General features: G+C 36.0%; 1 protein-coding gene across 11 annotated transcripts in view; it reads left to right on the forward strand.

The window, feature by feature from the left end:
• Positions 1 to 4951: 4951 nt before the first annotated feature.
• The window catches only part of MEF2C (myocyte enhancer factor 2C), a 159722-nt gene continuing 136765 nt past the window's right edge, over positions 4952 to 27908 (forward strand). For 9 of the 11 annotated variants that reach the window (XM_032846801.1, XM_032846821.1, XM_032846846.1 and 6 more), the window contains exon 1: positions 11530 to 11580. The gene's annotated coding sequence lies outside the window, so the exon portion shown is untranslated. Of the gene's footprint in view, positions 5040 to 6897; positions 6985 to 10001; positions 10020 to 11529; positions 11581 to 27908 lie in introns of those variants that run through there. The other 2 variants (XM_032846748.1, XM_032846783.1) reach the window with 2 other exon arrangements.

Below are 27908 nucleotides of genomic sequence, written 5' to 3' on the forward strand. Positions count from 1 at the left end.
TTATATTTATTTCAAATATAAAAAGCTATATTATAAAATAAAAACTGCTTTGAAGCATGAAAGCTGATAGAAAAGGAAACAACTTCTAAAACATTGTTAGATAAATGAGACATTGAGGTATTTTCATGCATGCAGTAGTCCTTAAAAATGAAATAGTATGTTAGTGAACATTTACTGAGCATTCTCTTTTTTTTTTTTAAGATTTTATTTATTTATTTGACAGAGATCACAAGTAGGTGGAGAGGCAGGCAGAGAGAGAGAGCGGAGGAAGCAGGCTCCCCACTGAGCAGAGAGCCAGATGTAGGGCTTGATCGCAGGACCCTGGGATCATGACCTGAGTGGAAGGCAGGGCTTTAACCCACTGAGCTACCCAGGTGCCCCTACTGAGCATTTTCTACATGCCAGGCACTAGGTGACTATAGAAGTACAATCTTATGTCTTCCTCTCAGGAAAATTGTCATCCTATGGAGGTCCTGCCACGTTTTCTATTTTATAACAAGGGCATTTTGAAAATTAAGGTCAAATGGTTATTAAGTCTGAGCCTGGATTCTAATTCAGCAACTCTGATTTACCCTTCCCTGTCCCTTGTACATTCCTTGCAAAAGTATTTCCCATGATGTTCACATATGATATGTAACTTCTAATTAATGAAACTAACTTTTTAAAACTTTATGATGTTATTGCCAAAACGTCTACTTAAAGGCTACACTTTCACAGCAGGAATACCCTTGAAATTCCCCTTTTGTATCTGCAATTAGTGTCAATTTATGAGCCAGATATCAAATAATCTGCTGCTTTATAATCACATCATAGTTTCCATCAAGCACCTTGTTCACTACATTTGGTTTGGATTTAGTTTCACCAACAAATTCATCCTTAATAATAATGGTTTGCCAACAATCAGTTAAGACTGAATAGCAAATTCCTAAGGAGATTTCTATAGAGACCTGTGCAAAGACATTATTACTGAAATAAGCAAATAATTTCCTAAGCTGTCTACCCGAAGAGGATAACACACATTTAGACATGTATTTCTAAAATATTTTCTGGTGGGGATAAAAAAATATTGATTACATCACCTCCTGATCTCATGAGCCCTATAAGTGAGCAAAGCTTATGAGTCTAAGGATACAATACAGCATCACAGCTAAGAGCATCACTAGAAACAAACTAACCCAGCTTCATGTTCTTTGTCTGGCACTAGGGGTTATTAGACCCTGAGCAGGTAATGTCACCTAAGTTTTAGTTTTTAAAATCTGTAAAATGAAGAGAATTGTAGTTCCTGTCTGAATGATTGTTTGGATAAAAAGAAAAAAAGTTTATAAAGCAGAAAATATAATTAATTAAAGCCATTAATACAAGACTAACAGTGAGTGGCCATTAAATATTACACACTTTAAATTTATTTCAACTCTCATTCTAATAAAGTAGTATTATTTTTACACATATACTACAAATATCCTTGTATTGTAAATATGAATATTATTCACATATAAATATCAAACTACAAATTTAGTAAAAAAAGGAAATCATCTATAGAAAATCAGACTTCCTTGGTTTGAGTGTTTGACTAAGTGAAGTAGTATATACTGATAAATCAAACCAGTTTTAATGCCTGACAAATTTAAAAGTTTTACTGTATTTTACTTTTAATTCTCACCATATTGTAAAACAATTTAGAGAGACTTCATCCCAAACAATGAAAATCAATTCTCTCTTTTCCTGGTAAATTAGCATATGGATATAATTACGTATCTCCTTGTTTTCAAATTTAGTAAGTATGAGAAACATATAAATCTATGCATGATCTTGCCTTCCTGAAAAAATAAAATTTGTATTATTTTCCTTGGTTTCTAATTCTAGGTTATATACAAAATATTTAGAAGTAATTTTTTAAGTTTTCAACTATGTAAAACACCATCATTTGGAAAATTACCTAGAGAGATAAAGAAAACAAGGTACATTTTGCAGTGTGGTGGCTTTATTCTCTCCTTTCTAGATTTTTCTTATTTTGGTGTTCTTAATAAGGAGAGATAGCAGGTATACCAGATATAAATTGTTTGTTAATACTTTCTGAGTCCATTTTTCCCTGTAATACATATTTACACAAATTGGAATCAATAGAAATCACATACGTCCCAAGTGGGACTTTATTAAAACCAAAAACGCAAAATGTCTATGGCTTCTGTTTTCCAAGAAGCAGCAAACAGTCCCCTAGACATAGTTGTAATGTTGATCATGCATCCAACAGAGAACGTCTGGGTCCCTCTTGAACAGAATGCTCCATTAGGCATTCCATGGGCTCCCCCTTCCTGGCAGGCCTTGGCCCAGCCCCATTGCCATAGATGGCCATCAGACATTTGGAATGACATAAGGAGATAATCTGAGCAGGCTCTGCCCTAAAGAATTCAAGCTAGCAGGAGACTGAAGATATCAATGTCTTCTTGGCTGACAACAGCATTCCAAAGGTCAACCAGGGTGAAAGAGGATGGACTTGGAGTTTCCAGTGCCTTTTCAACAACCAAGCAGCTAACAAGTATAAAGAAGCATCCCTCAAGAGAAAAAAAATAATAATAATAAATTAAGACAATAAAATTATGGAAGTATACTAGAGATGCCATGTCTATGAAAGGGAAATAAGACAACATACATCCATTCAGTCAGGGAATTTTAGGTTTGAAAAGATCACCTCTCTTAAAAATAAAACAAACAGTTCTCATCCTAAACCAATTCCCACCCCTCTGGACAATCTACTTCTCCAACTTTTTATATGTCAGCCCTTGTATGGATGAATATGGAACTTAATGGTGTAGGAGTTCCTTGCAGAAGAATAAGAATGTCTTTTACTACAGTTTACCAATTTCCCAGCCCTGTGCTTTGTTGGGTGGCTCATTTAATCCCCATAACAAAGTTTTGAGAGTAGCACTTTATGTTTCACATTTTACAGATGAGGAAACTGAGGCAAAGGGAGGTTCCATAACATGTACCTAATAGTAACTTCATCGAATTTGGGAAAGACTATCCTTTACTAACAATTCCACCTTATACAATACTTTTCCTCCCTGACCTTAAGAGTGTTTTTTAGCTTTTACTTTAAAAGGATAATTCCATTTCCTCAGATTTTTTTAAGTATAAATAAGAACAATGTTATCCCAACCAGTCTCTCAAAGAAGACATGATTTCAATCTATGAAACTACCAGTAATACATTTTTAGTTTAGGAGACAGTGTTCCTACACACCTTATTCTTTACTAGAATTTCTTCCTAGAAGAATGCTTGGAAGTATTTTCTCTTGTAAAAGGGTACTCCTGTCAAATCTGTCAGATCACCTTTCTATAAGGCGAATTTGCCTAGTCAGTCTCAGGTAAGGTGCCCTGGTCTTGCACAAAGTATAGTAGATAGACCCTGCCTGGTGATCTTCACTTCTTTCTAAATTCATGGCGTGATTTAGGGGTACATCTGTTAATTTCTCTGGGCCCCATTTGTCTACCCTGTAAAAAATTAGGTGCTTGTGTTAAATGTTCCCCAAGACCTCTTTCAGCAAGAAGATACGGAAATTCTGACTTTAAAACTTTCCACACTAGTGCCAGGAAATGCAAATGCCAAGAGTGTCCTAAAATTTGGCTGGTATCATAAAGCAGATTCATTCTTTCTTTCTCTTTCTCTCTTTCTTTCTTTCTTTCTTCTTTTTTTTTAAACCAGCATTCATTTAAAACTCTAGAGCAGCACATTCCAATAGAACTTTAAGCAATGATGGCAAGGTTCAACATCTCACAGTCAAATAAGGTAGCCACTAGCCGCCTGTGGCTACTAGGCGCTTGAAATGTGGCCAGTATAACTGGGGACCTGAATTTTGAATTTTATGTAATTCTAATAAGCTTAATGAGCCACAGGCGGCTAGCGGCTCCCATATTGGCGGCAGCTTATAGCTTCAAGAGCACGACAATATAAACATTTTACACCTTTGATTTATTCAGCCGAGTACTTTACAATGTCTTTGGAGCATTGATCTTTTCACCACTCTTGGAGCGTTTGGTACAGCTCCACAGTTAGATCAAAGAACAGCCCAGGCATTTGCATTTCGTGATGGCATTTTTTGCGAGAGACCCCAGTATTGTTCTCACGTGCCAGCAAATAAAGGGGAGGGAAAGGGAAAGGAAGTTTTCGGGGGGAGGGGTTGTGTCTTTTCTCCCCCGCCTCCCATTTGTCGTGTAGCTTGGGGCCTTTCCCGAGCCAAGACGCGCACCTATCCACCGAGGCAGCTTAACTAGTAGGCGCAGCAGTTGGCTGTTAGTTTTTTTAATAATCGTGTAGGCCCTGAGATATTGGGCTGTAAAATCCAGCTCCGGGACCGCGTCCTTTCCTATTGGTCTGTCAGGTGAAAAACAGGGCTGTCTGGCGGCGGGACAGGGGCGGCGGCCAGACCTGCGCCCGCCACTCCTTCTCCCCCAGGCGCGCAAAGCGCTCAGAGCTCCGGCGGCTCTAAGGGCCGCCGGACGCCGACCGCGTGCCAGCGCTTTGTGCACCGTGCGCGTAGGTGGGTTCACTGGGCGCCTCGCTCGGAACTCTCCCCCCCCTCCCCAGCCCTCTGGGGCCGTCGCTCGCCAGCCTAGGGGAAATATCCCTGAGATCCCCAAACCAGACGAGCAGGGCAACTCCCCGACAACGCCACCGAGCTTCTCCAAGGCCCACCCACCACCGTTGCGCCCTCCTCCCATTCTCCACAGCCCACCACGCGGCCTCTTCGCCAAACCACCAGCCGCTTTCCCCCGAGCCGTGACATCCCCCTCAAGACGCAGCCCGGCACACTCCCCACCAAGACAGCCCGCCCCCCCTCCGCGCACCCAGGCCCACAGGCCCCTGGAGGGCCCCGAGCCCGCCTCCTCCTCGCCCGTGGCGCACGCACGTGGCGCACTCACCCCCTACTAGCTGCCTCCGAGCTCTAGAAACGCTCCCGGGAGGGAGCCCCCGCCCCCTCGGCTCCGTCCGCTCTGAGGAAAGTGGGTGGGGGGAAGCGAAGACGGGCTGAGAAGGAGTAGGTAGGTCGGTCCGCTCTGAGAAAAGTGGGTGGGGGGAAGTGGCGATGGGCAGAGAAAGGAGTATATAGGTGGAGAGCGGTGTTGGAGGGGACGACCGGCAATAATTGGATGGCGTTGCGGCTGTTGCGCCTCTGTGAACGCCCAGCCAGCGCGGATTCACTTTCCACACAAATCACCGGGAGGGATTGTTGCTGCCGGCAATCAATAACTCAGCAGAGTAAGCTGCTGAAACCACAGGCGTCCCCTGTCTGGGTCTCTTAAGGGGCCGTCCGAACCGAATTCCAGCCCTTGGCTTCCCAGACAAAGAAGTGGGCACCAAAACGCAGGACGGAGATTTTTAACCCCCACCCCCACCCCGATCCCGGGTAAAGATCTTTAAAAATTAAAGGGCACACACGTAGAGAGGTATCTGGCGGGGGGGGGAACACACCAAACAGTTAAAAGGGGAAGTGTAACAATCCATTCTTTGACTTGAAGGTTTCGGTGATATTTCGAGAAATGGGATAGAATCAATGTTCCGATGAACATTGAACGATTTTCTAAGTGAAGGTAAAGTCCATTAAATTTAGCCATGCATATGGATACTTTTTAATCAGCCACACATTTGCAAGGAAATTACTGATGTATCCTTATTTGGACATACTGATCCAGGAAAAGGAAGAAATGTATCATAATTTGTAGTGGCATTGTTAAAAGCCTTAGCATATCTTTCAGACATTATTCCATGAAGATTGCATTTCTGTAAAGTGAAAAGGCCCTGGGAGATGTGTATTAAGATTCCCACTTAACAGACTGTAATACCAAGCAGAGCTGGGAGAAAGGGTATTCACTAGGTCACCAGATACTACCCGTCACTAAGTTTAGACTAACTCACTGTAGGCCTGAGCCTAAAAGACTATGCTCAGCTAACACCCCTAAAATAAAAGTGGCCAAAATTCATTTCTCCTTGCCTGAAGCAATTTAAAAATAAAAATAAATCTTAAGAATGTCAACCCAAATATAGAGGCTTTATAAATCTTAATGTGTCTTCACTATGAAAAGTCTTCTTGCTAAAACAAATGGGTAAATGGATATTGACCATCCTGGTCTGATAAGTCTCAAGGTTGGGAGGAATAGACTCATTCTGAAGCCAGGGAAAAGTTCATTTGTATGCTTGAAGTCATAGAAAGCTGGTTTCAAACGGAGATTAGAACACAGGAGCATTTGTCTGTGCTCAGTATAGTTCAACGCTGCGGGCTAGCATAAGGTATTATTGGTAATAGAATTCATAAAGGGTACTGAATCCACACCACTAATCCTGAAGTATTTAAAACTGCCCTTTGGGCACCATACACAATAAGCCCTTTCAGCAACTTCAGTTGAAGCTTCGTTATCCCTACTTGACAAATTTTGTTAGCTTGGGATATGGTAGATTTGACTTCTCCTTTGTAATTCTTAATCAGATACAAAATTAAAGGTACAAAAAATAAAGATAAATATAGGCTCTTTAGATATGAGATAAAGGATATGATTAAACCTTGGCTTGGAATAACAAATCCTTTGCATATTGCAGATTCTCAATCACAAGTAGTCCATATGGTGTATACTGTGCATAGGCTAAAGCTGTACCTAAAGAATTTTTGAAATTTAGATATTTGGCACTATTTATATTAAAGGCTATAAGTATTTTCACAATTAATGATCATTTTAATTATTTTGTTTTTAACATACATTCATTTGTTTTCAAATCAGAATTAATACTGATGTTACTTCAGATTAGAAGTTTTAGAAATAAATTTATTTGAATGTACTTTAATATCAGCTTTCTTTAAAAAAAAATGTTTTTAACTGTTACCTTGTTGTACTTACACATTTTAAGGTGCCAAAGAAGAGTTGAAAACTGTGAAGTAACTTCTATGAAGAGATGAAGTAAAGAATGGAAGGCAAATGACTGTATGTGTATGTGGTGAGTGCTTAACATTTGTTATATCATTTACCACCAAGCTAATTCATAAAGGTAAAACTGCCAAACTCCTTGTCATTAGGTATCTATAATGTAGACACATAAAAGTGATAAAGCGTGATGGCAACCATTATATGCTTTATATTAAAAGCAATACCATGCCATTTTGCTTAAAGCTCACATATCACCTTGCAGGGCCTACCTTTGCAAGTCTCTTTTACAGTTAATCCATTCAGGGGAAGTTATGTATGTCATCTCTATTGTAACTATAAAAAGATAACATTTTTAATGCTATTGGAATTTGTATCTTACTACTTTTTATATTTTTTCTGAACTTCTATATTCAATTATCATGTTTGTGTTTAAAGTATTCTGGCTGAAGAACAAATACTATACAGTTGAATAATCTTGAGGGGTAGATTAATCTATAGGCTCTCTTCATCTTAGGGTGGGTTGCTGTGGCAACCGCCCCAGCTTACTTTAAAATAATTTTTTAAAGCTCACTTCAAGAGCTACACCCAGCGTGGGCCAAGCTTAAAAGCAGGCATACCCAGTGAACAGGGATTTAGTAGACTGCTGATTTAATGTAGGGAAGTAGTAAAGAGAGGAGGGTGGAGTAAGATGGTATACAACCTTGAACAGAAATTAGAAATTAGCTTTCCTTAGAGTCAAGTCCTAAGGAGTATGCTCTCTGTAACTTCTGTGGTACTTCAGTTAAATACATTGCTAAACAATTCTTTTGGGGGGGGGGACAAGTAAATATATATTTACATACATAATAAAGTGCTTATGACAATTATTTAATGAAGGAAATATTTGGTGATTGGGGGAAAAAAAGTTTATTTAAATAGTCTGTGAATCTCAGACATCATTTTCTCTTAACCAATTTGTCACTTTTTATTTAACATGGTGGGTCCCTAGTGTCCAACTGGCTTAAAGGGTGTGAGAATTTTCTACTTTCTAGTCATAGAACTGGAATAGATTGGAGAATTCACATAACTCATTTAATGAACAAGCAAACTGAAGCCCTGAAAAGACACACGCAGTACTTAGGCACAAATCTTGAACCAGAGAATATAGGCCTCCTAACACCTAGTACAAGCTCCTCCCTACACCAGAAAACATAATATAACCAAGTACCATTAGGTGGTAAAGATCAGGATGATTTTGGTTAAAAAAAAAAAAAAATCCAGAGTATTTAAAGACTACAAAGCACATTTTGTATTAACCACTTTGTGAATTACCGATGAATAATTTTAAATCTCGGTGACTTTCTATTGTATATTTCTGCACAACCTCTTCTGTTCTGCTTCAAATATGAAGGCTCATGGGAAGGAAACTCATGCTAATATTAACTTAGGTCACACATAATTAAGAAGCTAAATCTGCTGAGGGGAATATCTTATATTTTAAAAGGCCAACTGTGATACATTTCGGATCCAAATTATTTCCAAGTATCCACAGTGTGGGGTTATACATATTCCTGAATGCTTGTACTCTCATTGATAATTATGAGTTTGTTATAATGTTTATTATTAAATAATGCATTAAGATGTTAAAAGGTAAAATAATTTATTTTTGAGGGAAAATCATCTAAAACTGAGGTGTACTGTGGTAAATAGAAATAATCTATAATCCATCAAAAATAATATGATTGAGTCATGTATTGCCTATGTCTATTCACTCATGTAAAATAGGCTTTTACAATTCATTACATTAATTTCAGGCATTATGGCAATAAACTTATATGTTCCTGCAAATGTTTTGCTTTGTCAAGGCATTTGTGAATCTAGAAAAAAATTAATTTCATTTTCCCACCATATATAGACATATCTTAGTATTCAAAATGACTATGCACCTTTAAATTTTTGGATTCTTTTTTTAGAAGTTGTACCTTAAATGAAAACCTGATACAGACTATCTCTGCCTTATTATTAAAATGAATTCATGGTAGTAGCAAACTCACCAGATGAAAAACAAACAGGCAAACAAATATACTGTAGATACTAATCTGCAAAAAATAATACTATTTCAGATGGCTTTTGCTTTGTGACAGTTTGCCACACTTTCCTATAATAAAAGCAAGAGATTCATCTTAGCTGTGCTGATAGTCACAGTAGTGATGAGCCAGAAGCCTGAAGATTGTTCAGATCTGGTTGTACTTGCCTGTAAAATCAACCTTCTCCTTTCAAGTGAAGCCTTGGGGCAGACACCTAAATGTTGACCCCACTCTTCTAAGAAAAGCTACTCACATCAAATAGCCCCTACAATGAAGCAGGAGGCTTTTTGAATCACACTGTCCTCACACATTAAAATAGTCTAGAGGCATGGTGCAGAACTTCACAGGAAATGCAACTAGTCATTGGGTTAAACACATAGTGCTGAAAGGAATTTTTTTTAAGTGAGGAAATCTCTTTAATTAGCTAGATATTTCAGTATGCACCTATTGTCTACTCCTGTACGTTCAACGTTTTTATTTCCTGAATGTATTTTCCCTTCTTCCTTTCACAATATTAAAGATTTTTAATTTGATTCACACAGTTTATATGATCTATAGTTCCACTGGCGTGCAATCTTGTCTTTTCATGGTTTGTGTACTAGTTGATGTATTTTATCTTTGGCTTTATTGGGTGTAGTGTAATTGGCTAGAGAGGGAAGGTGCCTAACCCCTAGAAACCTTTCCTAAATCTTGAATATTAACCTTTTTTTTTTTTTTTTTTCCTGGTCAGGTCAAGTGTTTACTGGGCTTAAACCTTAACATAAGTATCTTCCTTATCAGTCTCTATTTCTGCTTCCTGTGCAGCTGAAACTCTTCAGGATAAGTGAAGTCATCAGCTATCGGATAGGGTAGCCTAATGCATTTGGGAAGTTGGTTTGGTTTACATGTTTATGCTCTGGATAAAATCCAGTAAGGTGTGGAAGAGATAGAAGTAGGAGGAGGGAGGGGGAAATCTCCAAGGAAGCTGCCGCCTCGGTAAATATTTCTAAACTGATTAGAAAGTTCATGGCCCCGCGATGAAGTCGAGATTTCAGAACTGGTAATTATTTTTATTGCTTTGTACATTACTAACACATAGGAAGTATTTCGGCACGCTTTCTGGCCCTCGAACCTTTCTGGGCCGAAAACCGCGTATTCTGGGCGTGCAGGAAAAGCGCGCTGGAATCGAGTGCTGCAGACATCCTGGACGGTGGCTTTTACGCGTGAGTAACAGGAGCGCTCGGACCGGTGGAAGAAAGAAGTGGTTAACGCGTCTCCAAACGGGGGAAAAGTCGCAAGAGCAACTATTAGGGTCGCGCTCCGATTGGTCAGAGGAAAGATCCCGACTTTAGAAGGACTTTCCTGCTGGCTGGCTCGCAGAGTCCCCGGGGAGCGAGCGCGCTGCAGCCGGAGATGGTTCTCCGAGCGTTCTCAGCCGCAGCGTGGGGAGAGCAGGGAGCCGCCGCTCGCGATGCTGTCTTCATTTCGCGCAATAAAGAATTGTCATTAGGTTTGCGTATGGCATGTGCCATTACCCCACCGTAAAACTAAAATTAGCAAAATGTCAGGAATGGAAAGATTGATTCACCAAGATGCAATTATCATTTAAAAGTGCTTGATTGAGGTACTGATGTTCAGTGATTTATTCTGCATACCATATACATAATTAAAGTAGTGTAGTGGAGTAATTTATCAATCTAGTTGAGACTGGAGGGGTGAGGAGGGAACTGCTGTATGTTTGTTTTATTAAAATGCTCCGAGGTCTAGTCCCGCCCCCCTTTTGCGAGAGTGAAACTGATGATTTCTCTAGCTCGCGAGGAGAGAGTCAACGGTTTGGGATTGTGAGGGAGAGAGAGACGGAGAGGAAAAGGCAGCGCGAGGCGGAGGCAAAGGCAAGGGCAAGGACAAAATAAAGGGAAAAAAAGAAGGCAAGAGGCACTTCTTAGGACGTGCCGCTTAGAACCCCAAGCCCGTCTGCTCCGTTTTCCCTGCCACCCCCGCCTCCCCTCTCAATATCCTTCCCCCCCCGCCCCCCCCCCCCCCCCCCCCCGCCTTTTTTACGCGATGTTTCAAAGGCTGCGAGCGGCTCTCCTTTTCCCATTCGTCTTCTGTCACTTCCTTCCTGGACGCAGTTTTCTGGACGAGTCTGGTTACTTTTAATCTGGCCGGCTGCTGAGAGCTACTTTCTCCTCCTCCTCCTCTTCCTCCTCCTCCTCCTCCTCTTCCTCCTTCTTTTCCTCCTCCTCTTCCTCCTCCTCCTTCTCCTCCTCCTCCTCTTCCGAGCGGCCTCGGCGCGCGCGAATGCGCGGCCCCGAGCGCGCCTCCCCCGCGCGCGCTCCCTCCGCGCGCGCACACACTTCGTCTCCAGCTCTCTGCTCGTTCTGCTCTCAGTCACAGACACTTGAGCACACGCGTACACCCAGACATCTTCAGGCTGCTATTGGATTGACTTTGAAGGTTCTGTGTGGGTCGCCGTGGCTGCATGTTTGAATCAGGTGGAAAAACACTTCAAGGCTGGACGAAGTAAAGATTATTGTTGTGTTTTTTGTTTTTTTTTTCTCTCTCTCTCTCTTAAGAAAGGAAAATATCCCAAGGACTAATCTGATCGGGTCTTCCTTCATGTAAGTACCTCTGACATTTCTCGAGGAAATGGAAATAGCCTGGGTATTGTCTCTGAAATCTGCATCAGTATATTCCACCGCACTGGGTCTATTCCTGTGCCTTTTTGAAGGCTGAAGTTGAGGTTTGTTGTGCATTCTTTTTTTTTTTTTCTTAATTCCGTGATTTCCTGGTCTGTTGCTGAAAGTAACTTTTTAGATAGTCTTATCCGTTTGCTATCAGTTATTGAAATCACTCCTGACTCGTTCTTGCCACACCAGTGTGTTTAAAGTTTCATGAAGTTAGTTCACGTCATTAGCATGTTTGATATGGTGGAGTGTGTGGAGCCTGGTCGATTTTAATATTTCACAGAATGTTCTGTGACCTTGAAGTACATGCCTTAAGATTTAGCCGCTAGTTTACTGTAGAAAGATGCTCCTGTGAGTGCCCCCAATGACTCTGATTTGCTTTGGGTTATGCTTCTGAGCCACTAATTCTTGGGATTAGTTTGAGCTAAAGCATGGCAGTCTGTCAGAGTATACCTTTGTGCATCTCCTTCCCTTACCAAAGTGCTGGCTTGATAGAGGGCTTCTCAGTTGGTGTGGGCAAAAAGTAATATCCTGGCCACAGTAGTCTACATTTCACAATTCGTATTGGGGTTCAGTATATGCATTGCTGTTCAGGTCAAGTCAAATTCATAGCTATTTAAAAAGAAACGAGGTTAAGACACTTTAATTGCCTTCTCTTTGGACTTTGGATGAAAGTTACCAAACTCAGTGATAAAGTTTGGCACAAAGGCAGTATATATATAGACACAACATATTGTTTATTGTATTATTTAAATGCTAGGCAAGGATTTAAATTTAATACTAATGTTATCTTCTTCCCAGAATATGGCTATTAATTCTTAAAGGAAATTTTATATCTGAAACATTTCCAACTATTCTAGGTCCAGTAGTTACCATTTTTTGGAAAAAGCTCTTTTCTTCACAATGTAGGAATGTGTGTCTTTTGTATAAAATACCTTTATATGTAAATGCTGACAGTATAATAGGTAGAATCAGGCTCTCTGCCAGTTCTTTAACTGGTCCTCAGTGGAGAATTGCTTTGACACAAACTGCATTTTACTATTGTGAATCTGATACTAACTCTAATAGTCACTGTCTTGTGAAATGGTTAGTGACTGCATATATTTTCTAAGTGCTATAAAGGGAACTCCAGCCACCTCATTATATCAGTCCAAAAAAGTGACCAGCCTCTTTTTCACTGGCACCTTGCAGTGGAATTGTGGTTGCAGGGTAAAGATGTTTATATAGAGTATAATAACTCCAATCCCTAGAGACTTGGAAGGACATGGAAATGTGACCACCTGTGAACCCCGTTTAACCTCTGTATTGCATACTAAGTTTAGCTTTAAATAGATTAACAATCTCCAATTCTCCAATTTGAAACTGAAACATCTTACTTCACTTTTAAAATAATACCAGTTTTGGCTAGTCTTTGAAAATGCTCAGTATGTACCAATCTGACACAAGCAGTATTTTTTGTTTTTCCATCAGTTTCAGTTAAATATAATGCAGTTAATAAACCATATTTTGTCTCCCCGTGTATGCATAAAATTATTAAATTAAAAGAAGTAGTTTAAAGCAAGTAGATTCAGAACTTGACAGGTAAAATGAGATATGCCTATCTAATATCCCATCTCAAGAGGAAAAATAATCTCTAAATCAAAAATCTCAATTTATTTGTTGGAAAGTACATTTGGCTATGTAGTAGAGTACAAACTCAATTTTAAAAGTTTTCGTCAAAGCACACTTTAAATTCAATGTTTAAAATATGATTCCCCAGTCATGTTAAGGAGACAATAGTTGGCAGTTATCTTTGCTTCAAGTTTTACTAAACTTTATAAAAATTTACGGTTATTTGATAATGTAATTCACAAAGCTTTGGAGTATTTGTGACATATTTTCCAGACTTCTTACAAAAAACAGTATTTTCCTTTACTCATTAATTACGCGATTTACATTCTGACTTCCGTGTATGCATGTCAAAGACAATATTAAAGAGCTAACTTTTATTAAATATTAATTGGTTTCTTAGGTTTAAAAAACAATGAGCACCTTCTATTAAAAAGTCAATTTTTTACCTTTTCAGAGCTGTTCATACTTTGAAAGTATACAATCACATATATCATTAACTTTTCAAAATAGAAGCATGTAACATTAAATACATGAAATTTAAATAACAAGGACTTTACTGCACCTTTCCCCTTTTCTTCTTTATAAACATACTCGGTTTTCAGAATTTGAAATAGTTTATTCCTATAGTGAAATGGACTGTTTGTTAATTCAAAATTGAATACTGAAAAGACATCATGTTTTATATTTTTCAGATTTCTATGTATTTCTTCCTTGGCCCTCACTTTTATACCGAGTCAATAGATTGAATAACAGTACAACCATATCTTTCCAATAAATGATTTATTGCATTATATTTCTTTTATAAAGCGCTAAGCTAAATAACTCCTTGGCATATGTTAACATTATATTTCAAAAGTTTCTTCTGTTTATTGTAGAATGTTTTGTGGTTTTATTTCCCAATGCTGCATGCGGTATATTTTGAGTCTATGAAATCTCAGAAAGTAACAAAAATGGGGAAATATCTGTGCAATAGCACTAGTGCTACATAATCACCAAAAAAAAAAAAAAATAGTTATTAAACAGAGAACCCTGGCTTCAGGGACATGATTCAAAACAATATGGGAGAATTTCCTATGCAATTAAGGGTTACAGAATAGACTTTAGAGAGATTATCACTAAAGTTCTACTTTTTTTCAAAAGCACATCCTCAGAGAACACACCAGGCAGATTAATATCTAAAATTTATAAAAATGCACATATTCATTTTATGAATATAATGATTGCCTGGACACAATGAAAAGATTTAATCACTGATGTCCACTCTGTGTGCTGCATGTGGAAGGATAGGTGATTAAGCTCCCCGACCTCAGCACTGTACCTTAATCTCATGGGCGCGTGGACTGCCCTGCACTCAGTAAAGCCTGACTGTTCACCGAGATCTGTCATCTTTAGGAAATCAAACCAGATTACAGAGGCAATTCACAAAACCAGGAGCAACAACAGAGTCTGTGCACCTTACAAAAGGCGGATTACGCAGTTCACATGTTATTTTGATAGGTCAAAGATAAAAGCTGATTGTTGAGGAATGGCAAGACACTCCAATTTCAAATGATTGCCAGATAAGTATACCACAACCCTGTTGCTTCATCGTTATGAAGAGCCATTCAAACAATAGAAAACTCAGTTTTCAAGTGACAGGCTTTCAGTAGGGAAGTAAGAGAAAACATATCCTTTGTGTGTATATATACATATATACCTTCATCGCTTAAATTTTTAAGTTCCATCACTTCTTTATGAACACACACCAAGTTTTGGCTGCTTATGTGAAGCAGTTATCATAAGGTTTAAATGCAGTAGGCATTTTCAGGGGCGTTCTAGAGAGCACAAAATAGAATTTGCCAGAAATAAAACCTACACTCATGGTATTGAATAACTGAGCAGAAAATGCATAGTAGTCAATAGCCATTATGTTATTCTGTTCCCAAATATATTCTTCATAAAAATGTATAATTACATAGTTATGAATCTATACATTTAAAATATATCTTGATAGGTGTTTATTGGTCAAATTATATGTATTTCATGAATGTGATGTACAGATTATTCTTTACAACAAAATATGATGTTTTGAGAGTTTATTTCAGAGAATCAAGTTTTGGTTTACATAATAACATTTTGAAAACCCCAACTTCTTACACATCCACTCTACAGTAATTTCTTGCTTCTTTAAAAATTGAAGTCCTTTTTTACCCAACTGATGCCTCCTAGTGTTTCACACAATAAAACACTAATGAGTCACCCATAAATGTAAACATTGCATTTTCATTGCCTACATTTTCTGTGATACATAAAATTAATATTTATGTGTTTAATTTTCTGTGCATTATTATAAGATAAGAAATTCTATTGAATGAGATGTTTCATCTGAGTGGATTTGTGGCACACATTGCAGCTTTTCTTTGACCATAACAGTATCTTACTAAGTTTTAATAAGTTTATTACCTTCAGTTCCAGTTTATATATTCACTGTTTATATTCACTCTTATTCTAAGTGAAAACATAAGCAGAATAGTAGAGTTTCCATTTTGTAGGCCTGGAAACTGTATAGCTGAGTTTGTCCGGGAATGCCTAAAGAACATATTGCAAGGGGACTAACCATCTTATTTAAATATTAAGATATTTTAAAAGATATAAAAATTTGCCAACTTTATGTCTTTATACCTGTAGATTTCTATGTGAAATGGAATAAAGAAAAAGAGTTTAGGAAAAATAAAAGTAAAGATAAATGCATAGATTTCCCACAAATATGGAGTCTATCACTTTATTAGAAAATAACAAAAAACGTGCATGGTGGGGGTATTAGTCTATACAATAGAAGGAAGACTTGTTAGAACGTAACTTCTCATGATCAGCAGGTTGTTTTAATGAGGTAGAAGTTAGTGGATACCAACTTTGGTGTGAGTTTTCTGTCATTAACATCATGAGCATAGACTTTCGATACTTTTGTCCTGTGACAAAGACAGCTTTCTGCTTGTACGTATTTTAGATGGATACTTTAGTTTCTGAATATTTTTTCTTTAAAATATTTATGAAAGGGAGGAGGCTTTCCTCTAATGGGTCTAAAATTCAAAGGATACACTCAAAAACCTGTAACATTTGTGGGCCTCTTCCTTAGTTGTCATACAACATACATGTGCACAAAAACAGTGACAAATTTCTTCCACTGACACTTACAAGGGGTCTCAGCATCCAAATGTAGATACTAGAGTGAACATAGTTCATTTCTGTTACCTGTGTGTGTATCATTTAGTTCTCCTGATTCAAAACACGTATCATTTTAACAATATTTGACTCTCATTTAAGATTTGCTAATTTGGTCAATAATACAGTGCAATTCTGTGCATGTTGGACACATTTCAAAGAATGTAAGGGGGTGTGTTCCTTTCATTTAAGGAAGCAAACATGTAGAAAGGGGTGGACTTTTCCCACAAGAGCTAGATTTCTTCCCTTGGAGAATTGAAGCAAATATGCAGTGTGTAAGTGAATAACAGCATGAGAAAGAAAATAATTTCTAATAGTCTGATGTAGTTAGGGAGCAAAGAAACTGCTAGGTTTTTTTTAAGCAGTTCTTATTGATAACCTTTCTCACACTGAATATTGAAAAAAGTCTATGAAAGTTTATAATTTTAATATTAAGTAACTTCTGTAAAGTGCACTGAAATTAATTTTGCTCAAAACAAGAATTCAATAGTAACTATTTCACAGATATATTGAGGTGTAAAAGAAGTAACAGGAGCTAGAAGTACTCATTCCCTACCTCTCCCTTTCAAGAATAAGTAGATAACATCAGTGTTCTTATGTTAGTTGTTTTTGTCTGTGCAAGAAAAATAATTAAAATTCTATAACAAAGAATACCAGTGTAAAAAATATTATAAAAAGATTATCCAATATAGTATTCTCTCTTATTTCTTTGATACTATTTTAACATTAACTGCAAAAAGAAAAGTCATGTTACTATTAAGTATGGAAATTATAGCCGTTATATAAATTCATGTTTTGGTCAGGTGATAATATCAGTAACATTCATTTGTCATCACCATAATGTATTTTTTGTACATTGTCATTATATTACCCAAGTTAAATCTGTATATTTATTTTAAAATATAGCCAGTGTAAACAAAGTTCAAAGTACATACGAAGAGAATCTTTTGAGGACATTATAAAGAAAATTGGTGACATTACAAGCGATAAAAACAGTAAACCTATTACGGGCAGATTTCTGCAGGAATCATTACTCTTTAATAATGCAGATGTTATACAGACTTTATTAATTCTTAATGTTGTAAATTTTAAATGAATGGAGCAATATTGTTCATCCTGCAAGTGGTTGCGATTCATGTAGAATGACAGTGCAGATCTTCTCGTAATGATTTAAATGAAGTACCTTAAACTTGTTTTAGAGACTGGAGAAACTGATCTCTGAGGCAGTCCCTGGTAAGAACCTGCTTTTTCCAAAGAGCATCCTGAGCATGGTCTGGTTTTCCTCTTGTATCTTGTTGTCATAGATAAGATGCACATGAAGAATTCATAAAAATTGTTCTCAGATACTGTGGGTCTCTAGCATATAGGATTTAAAACGTGATGGATATGGTCTTTTGATAGAATGAAGTGTTTTTTAAAATAGCTACAACTACCTCTCTTTTTTTTTACACATCTATGATTTTCAGCAAGTTAGAATGATAGCACGAGAATGCATCTTTTTCTGAACCCCGAAGATAGGCAGCTTTGGCTTAGATATGCTTATTTATTTGCAAAATTAGAAAGTAGATTTACTAATGTAAATAAATGGGGACAGACAGGAAAATTAGTCTGCTATTTAATAGAGTAAACATGATTTTCTTTTAACCTCCTAATTAATTGTTGACCATGCATAAGGTGTGCAACCAAGGCTTATTATGGAAGTCCAGTATTATTGCTTAATGTAACATGAGGCACTGGGATTTCTTTAAAGTAATTTTGAAGATGTGATTATTTAGCAGAAATATTCACTGGAGCATTTTATTTTTAGAAATCATGGTCACACAAGGAAGCCTTTATAGGACCGACTACCTAATTGCAGTCAAAAATCTCTTTAATGAATGAACACACACACACACATACACAGAAGACACACATTTTAAGAAAATAATGGCCTTATATTTTTCAGTTATTTTGCCACGTTCTTTATATCTGAACAGAAGGTACATGTCTAAGCAGATGTTTTAAGTTATATCCTTCATGTAGGTGAGTCTGTAAATGTACCATTTAACTTAAATGGCTTTGTGGGAAGGTAGTTTGAGGAGTTTAAAAAGGGAAAAAAAACCTCCAGTTACTATAGTTTCAGCTCGCTCTTTTTAAAAACAGTAATTACACTCAGAATAAAGAAAGAAAAATAAACCCTTTTAATTCTCTGTAACATCCACAGTTTCTGAGGTAGAGCCCTGGTATATTTTTATTTCTGAATATGCAGGGCAGGTACTGGCAACAGAGCTACAGAATGAAAACTTCCTGGCTGCAGACCAGATACAGTGCACAGTGCCACATCATAAACTTCCCCTCTTCTGTCTCGGAGTGATTTCAGCCCGAAGTAATGTCCTTTTTTCCCCTTGCGTAGGCTAAGGAGCAGAGGGCCTTCTTCCTGGGCAATCGCTTTGGGAAAGGAAAAGCAGAACATTTCCCCTCTTTAACTTGAAAATTCTGCCTCTTAAATCACTAAGACATTAACTGCAAAGTGGATTCAGTATGTTTCCTTTCTCTTCCCATATAGCAGTATAGAATGCATAAAACAATAGGTGTAAGATAGAAAATGAGACCTCTTCCCAACCCCCTCCTCCAGCACACACAGGCCCAGTCAGATATCTGTATTTTTTTGTTTTGCAGAGAAAAATATAATGGTTTCTTTTCAATAAGGCCTGTGCATTATATTCCAGATATGTTAGGTCATTTTGTGATGTAAATTAACGTGGAGTGTTTTTTTGTACTTATCTGAGGAAATAGCAATGTTCTACCACAGTATGTGGCACTACAGTAATTTTTATTGATAAAAACTCACAGTTTTAATGATTACTAGGTCAAAATACAGAGTACAAAGAGGGAGAATATGGATTTTAGTTTTCAGATTTGGTTTATGTTCTTTGTTTCAAAAGTACAATGTAAGTAATGTGCTTATTACATACAAAATAAATCAACTTTTAAATATTTGCATTAATATCTTTGCATTTGAAACTTTAGTCTGAAAACTCATACTTCTCCTTGTAAAATAAAAAAAATTGTTATAACTGTCATTAATTACCAATTACATTTTCAACCGATACCAATGTGATTTTTAAATATCTTGTTAAAAAATAATTTTTAGCAGCCATGGTTCCTTTCAGTTAGTAGCAGAATTCTTATTTGTATAAAATAGACAAATTATTGCCAGAACACTTCTCTAAAACTAGCTTCCTCTTGTAGAAATGTATGAAGTCTTAAGTAGAAAATGGTACTATGTGATAAAATATTTGTTCCAACTTTATTTTTAAACTAAATTGATTTAATAGTATACAAATAGTACATAAATGTTAGTTTAGTCATTAACCCACACAACCAATTATTAATTGCCTGTATAAAAGTAACCAAGTCAGACAGTTACATGTAATTTAATTTTATTTCTCTTTAAAATAGATAAGAGATCATTTAAATTAATTTTAAATACCTAGGAGCTATTTTTCTGTGTCTGCAAGTGTTTCCTAAAAAAGGTATTAGGAAATTATCTTAAAATGTAAAAGGTAGCTCATAAAAGCATGATCACAATGACCTATTCTTGCCAAAGGTGTTATGAGCAAAGGCCCTATACCTGGCACACTTTCAAGGCTCCTTAGCAAGAAGAAAATATGTTAAACTTTTTTTTTTTTTTTTGCGTGTGATAATATATACTTAGGAGTTGGTAATTTTCTGACTTCATTGTTTACAAAATTAGACACTCTATTTAAAAATCCAGTTTCAACTTTTTAAAATTATTTCATTTAGGATATGGTATGAGACTTCTTTATCTTCTTGGGATTATCCCGAACTGTAGGGTAATTTGAATCACCACCACTCAATAAATATTGTTAGACATATTGTAAAGTTCAATTGTTTGATATGTGTACTGAATAAAAGATTTTAAATAGAAAATGGATTGTTTTGCCATTTAAATTCTAAAACTGTACCTGATTAAAATATTAATCTCTTGGAGATTTCCGTAGTAGGTAATTCTCAGGACAAAAAAATTTAAAATTTTAAACTGACAACCAGTAACTTACCAAGTACTTTTTTAAGGAGACTGATTTCTATTTACATATGAGGAATTTCATTGAGTTTTGGGTGGCCTTGTAGTAAGGGTTCTGTGGTTGAGAAAGGAGGTCTTTTCACCCTTCTTCTTCAACAGTTCGTATGTTAAAAACAAAAAGTCCAGGCCTAATTCCATTAGGATTATTTTTCTTAACTAAGTGAAGACTGACAACCTGCTTATCTAAAAAAAAAAAGAGTTTGTCCATTTAATCATTTCTAGTATTTATCCGAAGATGTCTCAGAGTCTTGTATAGGTTATATAGGTTAAAGGGGGAAAAAGGATGACTTTTTTCTTTCACATTTGAGTTTTTCTCCCTTTACATAAACCAAAAAGAAATTCCTATGATGACATTAATAGATTTGTAAAGGACCGGGTAAGCTGCTCAGTCCCATTGCTTGTTTTCCTATGGACCTTTGGTTGAAATGAATGGTCGTTGTCTTTTTTAGGAATGTTAGATCTTTCTTGAGTTAGTGTGAGCTCTACGTAATTTTTTTTTCCTACTCCTGTTTTATAGCTTCAAAACTTAAAGAATTCTTGACTTCATCCTTTTTTTCCCCTCATTTTTTTTTTCTGGATTCTCTCCTGAGTTCTCTTCTTGCTTCAAAACATTTGGTATTGTGATAAAGCAAGTATACTTTCAACTGGATTTGACTACACATGAGATTGTAGAATGTCTCCTTACACTTGAGAGATTGATGTGGTTCATCAAGCCCAATGCTATGTCATGTCCAAACACTGATCTTGAAACAGCAAAGGCTACATGATGACACCTTTGTAAGAAACTGCCGACAGCTTTAGAGTCAGTAGATGGTGTATCTACATCAAAGATGCACGGTGTTGTGAAGTCTCAGGAGGTGTTACAGATATCGGACTCGTTGAACCAAATTATGGCTTTCATAATGTTTGTGAAGTGTTGGGCCAAACTCCAAGATGTGAATGTGTGTGTCAAGGGCGGGGCAGGGGAGGTTTCAGTGGAGGAGAGCAGAGAGAGTAGGAGATAGAAAGATTGAGATGAATGAAAGAGAAAGAGAAAATCGGGTCTCTTGATTCACAAACATAAAAAGTTTGAAGACCCAGTGCCATATTAATATCATTTGTTTATACACATATACACATATGTGCTCTTTAAGAAGAAGGCCCTTAAGTGATAGAGAGTAATGGTTAAGAGTAAGAACCAAAGTGGGTTCAAAATCCAGCCTCCCATTTATTGGTTAATGGCTTTAGAAAGGTTATTTATCCACCAGAAAGCCTCAGTTTCAGCATCTGTAAAATGGGGATGATAATACTACCCAACTTTTAGAGTTGTTAGAATGAAACAGGATGAAACATTTAAAAGCACAATGTAAGTGGTCAGTAATTAGCAAATTATCATAGCACTATGCTATGTTTTAATAATTTTATCTTCCTCCCAATGATGACCACTTAGAAATGCTTGACGGGATAATTATTTTGAACTTTTTTTCTGATAATACTTTCATAGCATTAAAATCAGGTCACTTTGAAGAAAAGTCTAATTCTGATGCTGTTGGGTCAATGTTAATGGCTACTAAGAACAATATAGTTTTTTCTCCAAGAAACTCAAAACCTTTCACAGATCAGATGTTGTTAAATATCATATTATTTTTAGAACCGGAAATGGGACCAAAGAAACATAACGATTCATCTATGAGTTTTAAAAGTTATTTATTGAAAGTTCTGAATTCCAGATAGATCATGGCTTAGTTTTGATAAAAATTCAGTTTGGATAACGAGTTTGATGTACGTAGAGTTATTGGGTGGTTTTAACTGTAAAGACAGCCTCACCAAGAATTCTAAAGGTTTTTGTTTTTTGAGGTTTTTTTTGTCTTGGGTTTTTGGGGTTTTTACATTAGTATTATCCACTTTTGAGGGCTACATTAGTATTCTTTATTTTTTTATTATCTAATTTTTTATTACCCAGTTTTGATTGCATGCGGAGACAGAATTAATTAATGAAGAATGAGGATCATTTTACTCAACTTTCTGTTCCTTCACAGTCACTCTTGCCTATAATAGGTATTCTAGAGACAATCACTGAATAAATTAATGACCTGTATTTATTTGTAAAGATAAATTATATTTTTAATCGAATAGTTAAAAATAAGTAAACGACATTCCTATCATGCTTTCTTGTTCCAAATTTAAGAGATTATTTATTTTAATTACAGTTTATCAACTTTGAGAGGATGAACAAATGAACTTATCTTGAGTATTTTTCTACATGTGAGAAGAAATATAAAGTTGTACAGAAAATGCAGAATTTTACCGAGAATTACACGTTCTAATAACAAAAGTAAACAAATTTAGGTTGGATGTGGATGAAATGGGACTATTTCTGGTCTCAGCATCTGTTTACCACTTCTTTGCTTAGCTTTTATATTCACTTAATTTCTCGAAGAAATTCATATTTTGGATGACAGGTAATGTTGACAAGACCTGCCTAGTTTAGACAGCCTGTGGAGTATTAACCACTTAGAATTATTCTCACACTCGAATAATGCCCCTCTAGTGTGCACCTTGCATTTCAGCTTTCTTTTCTAGCCCTGTTTTAATGTAGGGCTAAAGAGTGCTCAGTGCAAGGAATACTTGCAGAGTGGACTTCCCTATGGTAAAACAGCATGGACAGCTCCCAACTCTGCAATCAAGGATGCCTCTAAAAGCTTTAATTTAAAAATAATAATAATAATAATAAGTCTGCATGAAGATGATGGAGCCCTCTAAGGCACATGGGCTTAGAGAATTATTCCCATCTGCAACCCCCTCCCCCTGCTTAGTAGCCCTTTCCAGGGTTATGATTACTGGAAAATGGCTGTTAATCACCAGATTTTTTTTTTGACTGCAGCTGCTTCAGTCAGACTACTAATCTATTAAGCAACTTCGTCTCCAGTTTAAAATTTGCATTGTATACTGTATAGAATAAATTTTCATTGTAATCAGAGCATCCAAGAGAACTTCCTGATATGATTTATAGAAGCACATTTGTTTTTATGGATGGACCTCTAGTGCCATTGAGCCAACTGTTTAAACAATACTGTGGTTGATCAGCATAAAATAAAATATTGTAGCACTAGTGAGTGTAAGCAGCATTTACAATAGTCACATTTGCAGAAATTTAGATTGTGGCATCTCTAGCACTTGGCAGTGTAATACCCACATAATTCAAAACTTAACCTAGATATTTAAAATTTGACTTCAACCTGAAAGGGTTTTTTAGAAGTTTAACATTCTTGTACCAGACTGTGGTAGAGTGGTTTGGCCTCTTTTTCTACCCTAATGCTTATTACATTTGCCATAATTTGAAGAAATAATCTAAAACCTGAGTCAATATTTGCTGTTAAAAAAGGACAAAACAGCTCTAACTTACAAAGGACCCTTTAAAAACACATTCTTATATGTAAAATTGACAAGCTACAAGAGGTGGTTGGATGAAGTTCATCATGTTGGAAAGAATGTTTCAATTAAAGTTGAGCACTTTCTCTTCCAGGTCTTTTTTTCTCCGTTTTTTATTTGCTGTGCCAAGGTATCCATGTGCGTTTTTCCACTGTCATCTGGCTCATTCCCAGCAGATGCACACAATCTGTTCTGCTGTCACTAACAGGGTTCGGTTTATGAAAAGAATGTGTCAGAACATGCCACTATAGTCACTTTTACAGGTTTTTTTTAAGAGTAACTGAGAATATATGCATTGCCCTAGTTTTATTGTACTCAGCCTTTAAGAGATTTCTAAGAAACTTTTATAATAGTCATAGACCAAAAGCATTCTTCTAAACATATTTTTGACCAAATATTTACTCTTTATTGAAAATAAAATGGTTAAAATTCATAAACCTCTTTAATGATGAACGGAATGTATTATATTTAAATTTAAAGGTAAACTTTTATAGGAATGTTTAAAATAAAACAAAGATTTTTACAAAAAAACAGATTTCCAATTATCAAATTTAGTTTGTAATCATTACATACATATCTTATACTAAAAACAAACCTGCTTTTCTACTCTAATCAAGCTTTATTTCAAGAAAATTGTGATACACTGTTTAGCGTCATAAATACCAATTATTTGACTTGAAAGATAATACTTGTTTCCTCAAGTGTTTGACATTGTTGAATTAGACCAAAAGCAGTTAAACTATCAAATTATTCTTATTCTGTATAGAGACACATTAAACTGTATAATCTCAAAATACTGTGACATTTTTCTTTTGAAGATATTCACATCATTCTAAATAGGTAGGTGGATATTTCTGAACTTAATTTTTATTTATTAGGGTGTCTCTATTCCTATCCACTATTTTAAATAAAAATTCAGTTGTTGTCTTCATAGAAAACAATTTCTCTGGTTTTATACAAATAAAAAAATCTGAGCAGTGGAAACCTGCATTCATTCCTGAAATAAATGAGTTAGCACAATTGAACTTTTAGATATGTATGTGTTGTAAGTATCTACTACATATATATATATATATATATATATATATATATGCACATGTGGACACATTTACTTTTTGTATACAGATCATGCTATTTACATATATCCCAGAACTGAAGATTTAAAAATGAACCTAAGTGCCATTTTAGGTTTTTTAAACAATTTTTGATATGAAGAGCAGTTCAGAGTTCAGGAGAATTAAATGTTTTTTAATCAAAGTTATAATTCACTTGAACTAAAAATGAAAATACAGAAGCTACATTAACAAGTGATCACTTATACAAATTAAGCATTAATTATACATATTTATATAGGAAAACTTGTTCTTAGAGTTCTGCATAAAGAAAATTTATGAAAAACATTTTAAGGCATAATTCCTGTCAAAATTTTCTGATTATGAAACTGATACATTGTCACATGGACAATGCAAGCAATATAAATTAAGAAGCTTTTTTGCAAACACTTTGCACATTTAGCAAGAAAATAATTTACTTAGAACTCATTGGCTCTGTTGTCACATCATCTTGATTAATTGCTAAATAAATTTTCTGTCTAGAGTTGTATTAAATGATTGTAGGAAGTTCCCATAATACCTAAAGAAAGAGGAATCTTGGTTCATTATATTTCAAATATAGCAATGTAATCATATCTCTCTTATGTTGATTTTGTAATGTTTTCGAGATATGAACAGGGCACAGATATTTAAGATGAGTGATAAAGGACAGTTCTGGAGTTCACTTTTTCCTGACATCATTTTAATTTATCCATGACTTTATATGTCAGATAACTTTTTGCCTAGTCTTGGTACTTGAATTGTTTTGATTTTGGTAATCCTGAATGTTTGCCATTGGGATGAAAACACTACTGTACACCAGGAATCACGGGTGGTGAACTAAAAGAATGTTTGGTCAATTCCCATGGGTTGTCAGAGCCTCTTCTCTTCCCAGAGCCATCAGTAAGTGGGGCTGGGAAGAATTGCTGTTGCATATTACAAGATGATAGATTTGGCCTCGCTAACTAACTTGCCGGTATTAGGACAGAAGTCAGGGATTAGAGAACAACCAGAATCTTTTCTTTTGCTACAATTTGATTATACATACAATCATTTGGAGACAAAACTCCATGAGCAAAGTTAATTATATGTATTCTGAATGACTAATCCTTAAAATCCTCTATCACTCAAAGTGTAAATACAATCCTAAATTTCATTGGGAATGAAAAAGGCTTGCTCCTCTTAGTGAGATTCGCAGAACTAAAGAACATTTAGCAATATGGTTTGCCCTGTGAAATACTTTTAAATACCAGATCTTCTGAAAAAGTAGGCTCTTTTACTTAATGATGCCTCATAAAGAAATAATCTGGGGGCGCCTGGCTGGCTCAGTCTGTAGAGCATGTGACCCTTGTTCTCGGGGTTGTGGGTTCAAGCCCCACATTAGGTATAGAGATTTGTTAAAAATAAAATCTTAAAAAGAAAAAGAATCTGATTTTTTTTCCTGATTTTATATTTAAAAATTAAGGGAAATGTGGTTTTGAAACTTAAGTTTTTCCTGGTTCTCTAGGAAGTGAACTGTAGGGCCAGTTTAGCTCAAAAACTTTTTTTTAATTGTTTCTATTCTTTTTTTAATTCAAAAAAAATTTTTTTTTAATTTTGCCAGTTGCCTCAATTTCTGACATGGATGCCACCCTCTTTTGTGGTTGGGAGATAATTCTTTCTTTGCATTTGCTTAGTCATAGGTCTTTTGGGGGTAAAGACAGATTATTTTTGTGAAGTTATCCCCAAAATATGTATTATTCATAGACTAAGAAACCCTTCAAAGAGTCTCTCTGCACGGGTAATGATAGGTTGGACTGCAGTGACCAGAAGGCTCTCCAGTCAGCTTTCTTTGGGGAATTTAAAGACAGTTGTATCCTTTTTCCATCTGCATCAACATATGTTGACCAGTTGGTTTTCAATTCATGCTGGCTTGGTGGTTGGAAGTAAGACTGATCTTCTATAAATATATTGATACTTTCAACTGTGACTTAGGAATTCCGCTTTTACCCAGCATCACCACTAAAGGTATCATTAATAATTCTAATAACTTTTTTATGTGTAAAAGGCATGTATTATTAATTTGAAAGTAATCTAATTACAACTATTTTTAGGTAGTAATGATCACAGCTAACATGTTCTTAGAGATTTATTGTGTATTTGGGCATGTTCTAAGGCCTTGAGGCTCTATATACATTAACTCATTTATGAGATAGGCACCGTTGCTATCCTCATTTTGCAGATGGAGAAAATGAGGCAAACAAAACAAACAAAAAACAAAAATCTAAGCCATTTACCTCAAATTATCCACTTTGTTAATGGCAGAGCTAGAACTTCACCCAGATAATCAGCCTCCAAAGTCCACTCTTTTATCCAGTAAGCCAAAATCTCACATACATGATCTCAGCAATTAGATAAGGAAAAAAAAAATGACCTAACTATGGATACTTAATTTTGCATGGCATCTTGGGGATCTTGGGATTTCATCCCAGAATGAAATGTTCATAAACTACATTTATGAGATTTGTTGGTACTGTATTAAAGAAGCAAATTAATTCTTTGTGATATATATATTGTTAATCTGGAAGGAAAAAAAATGTATCTTGTCAATTATTTGATAGATCTTTTTTTCACAAACAATGTCTTATTCTTATTGGTGAAAATCTGATTTTTTCCAGTGAAATGTGAGCATCTAATTTTATGTTACCCACCTTAAGTTTGCTTCTCAGTTTTTGAGCTGTTTTGATTTTTAAGCTTTACTTGCAGGAATCATGTAATTTATATAGTTTGAATTTAAAAATGTGAGCTGTATGACAAGAGTTTATAAATGGATATTAAATTTTTTTAGGAGTTAGCCTATTAGTGCAGATAGGTATTTTGGA

The sequence above is a fragment of the Lontra canadensis genome, unplaced genomic scaffold (genome assembly GCF_010015895.1).
Source record: "Lontra canadensis isolate GAN:19392208 unplaced genomic scaffold, GSC_riverotter_1.0 scaffold4, whole genome shotgun sequence".
NCBI lineage: Eukaryota > Metazoa > Chordata > Mammalia > Carnivora > Mustelidae > Lontra > Lontra canadensis.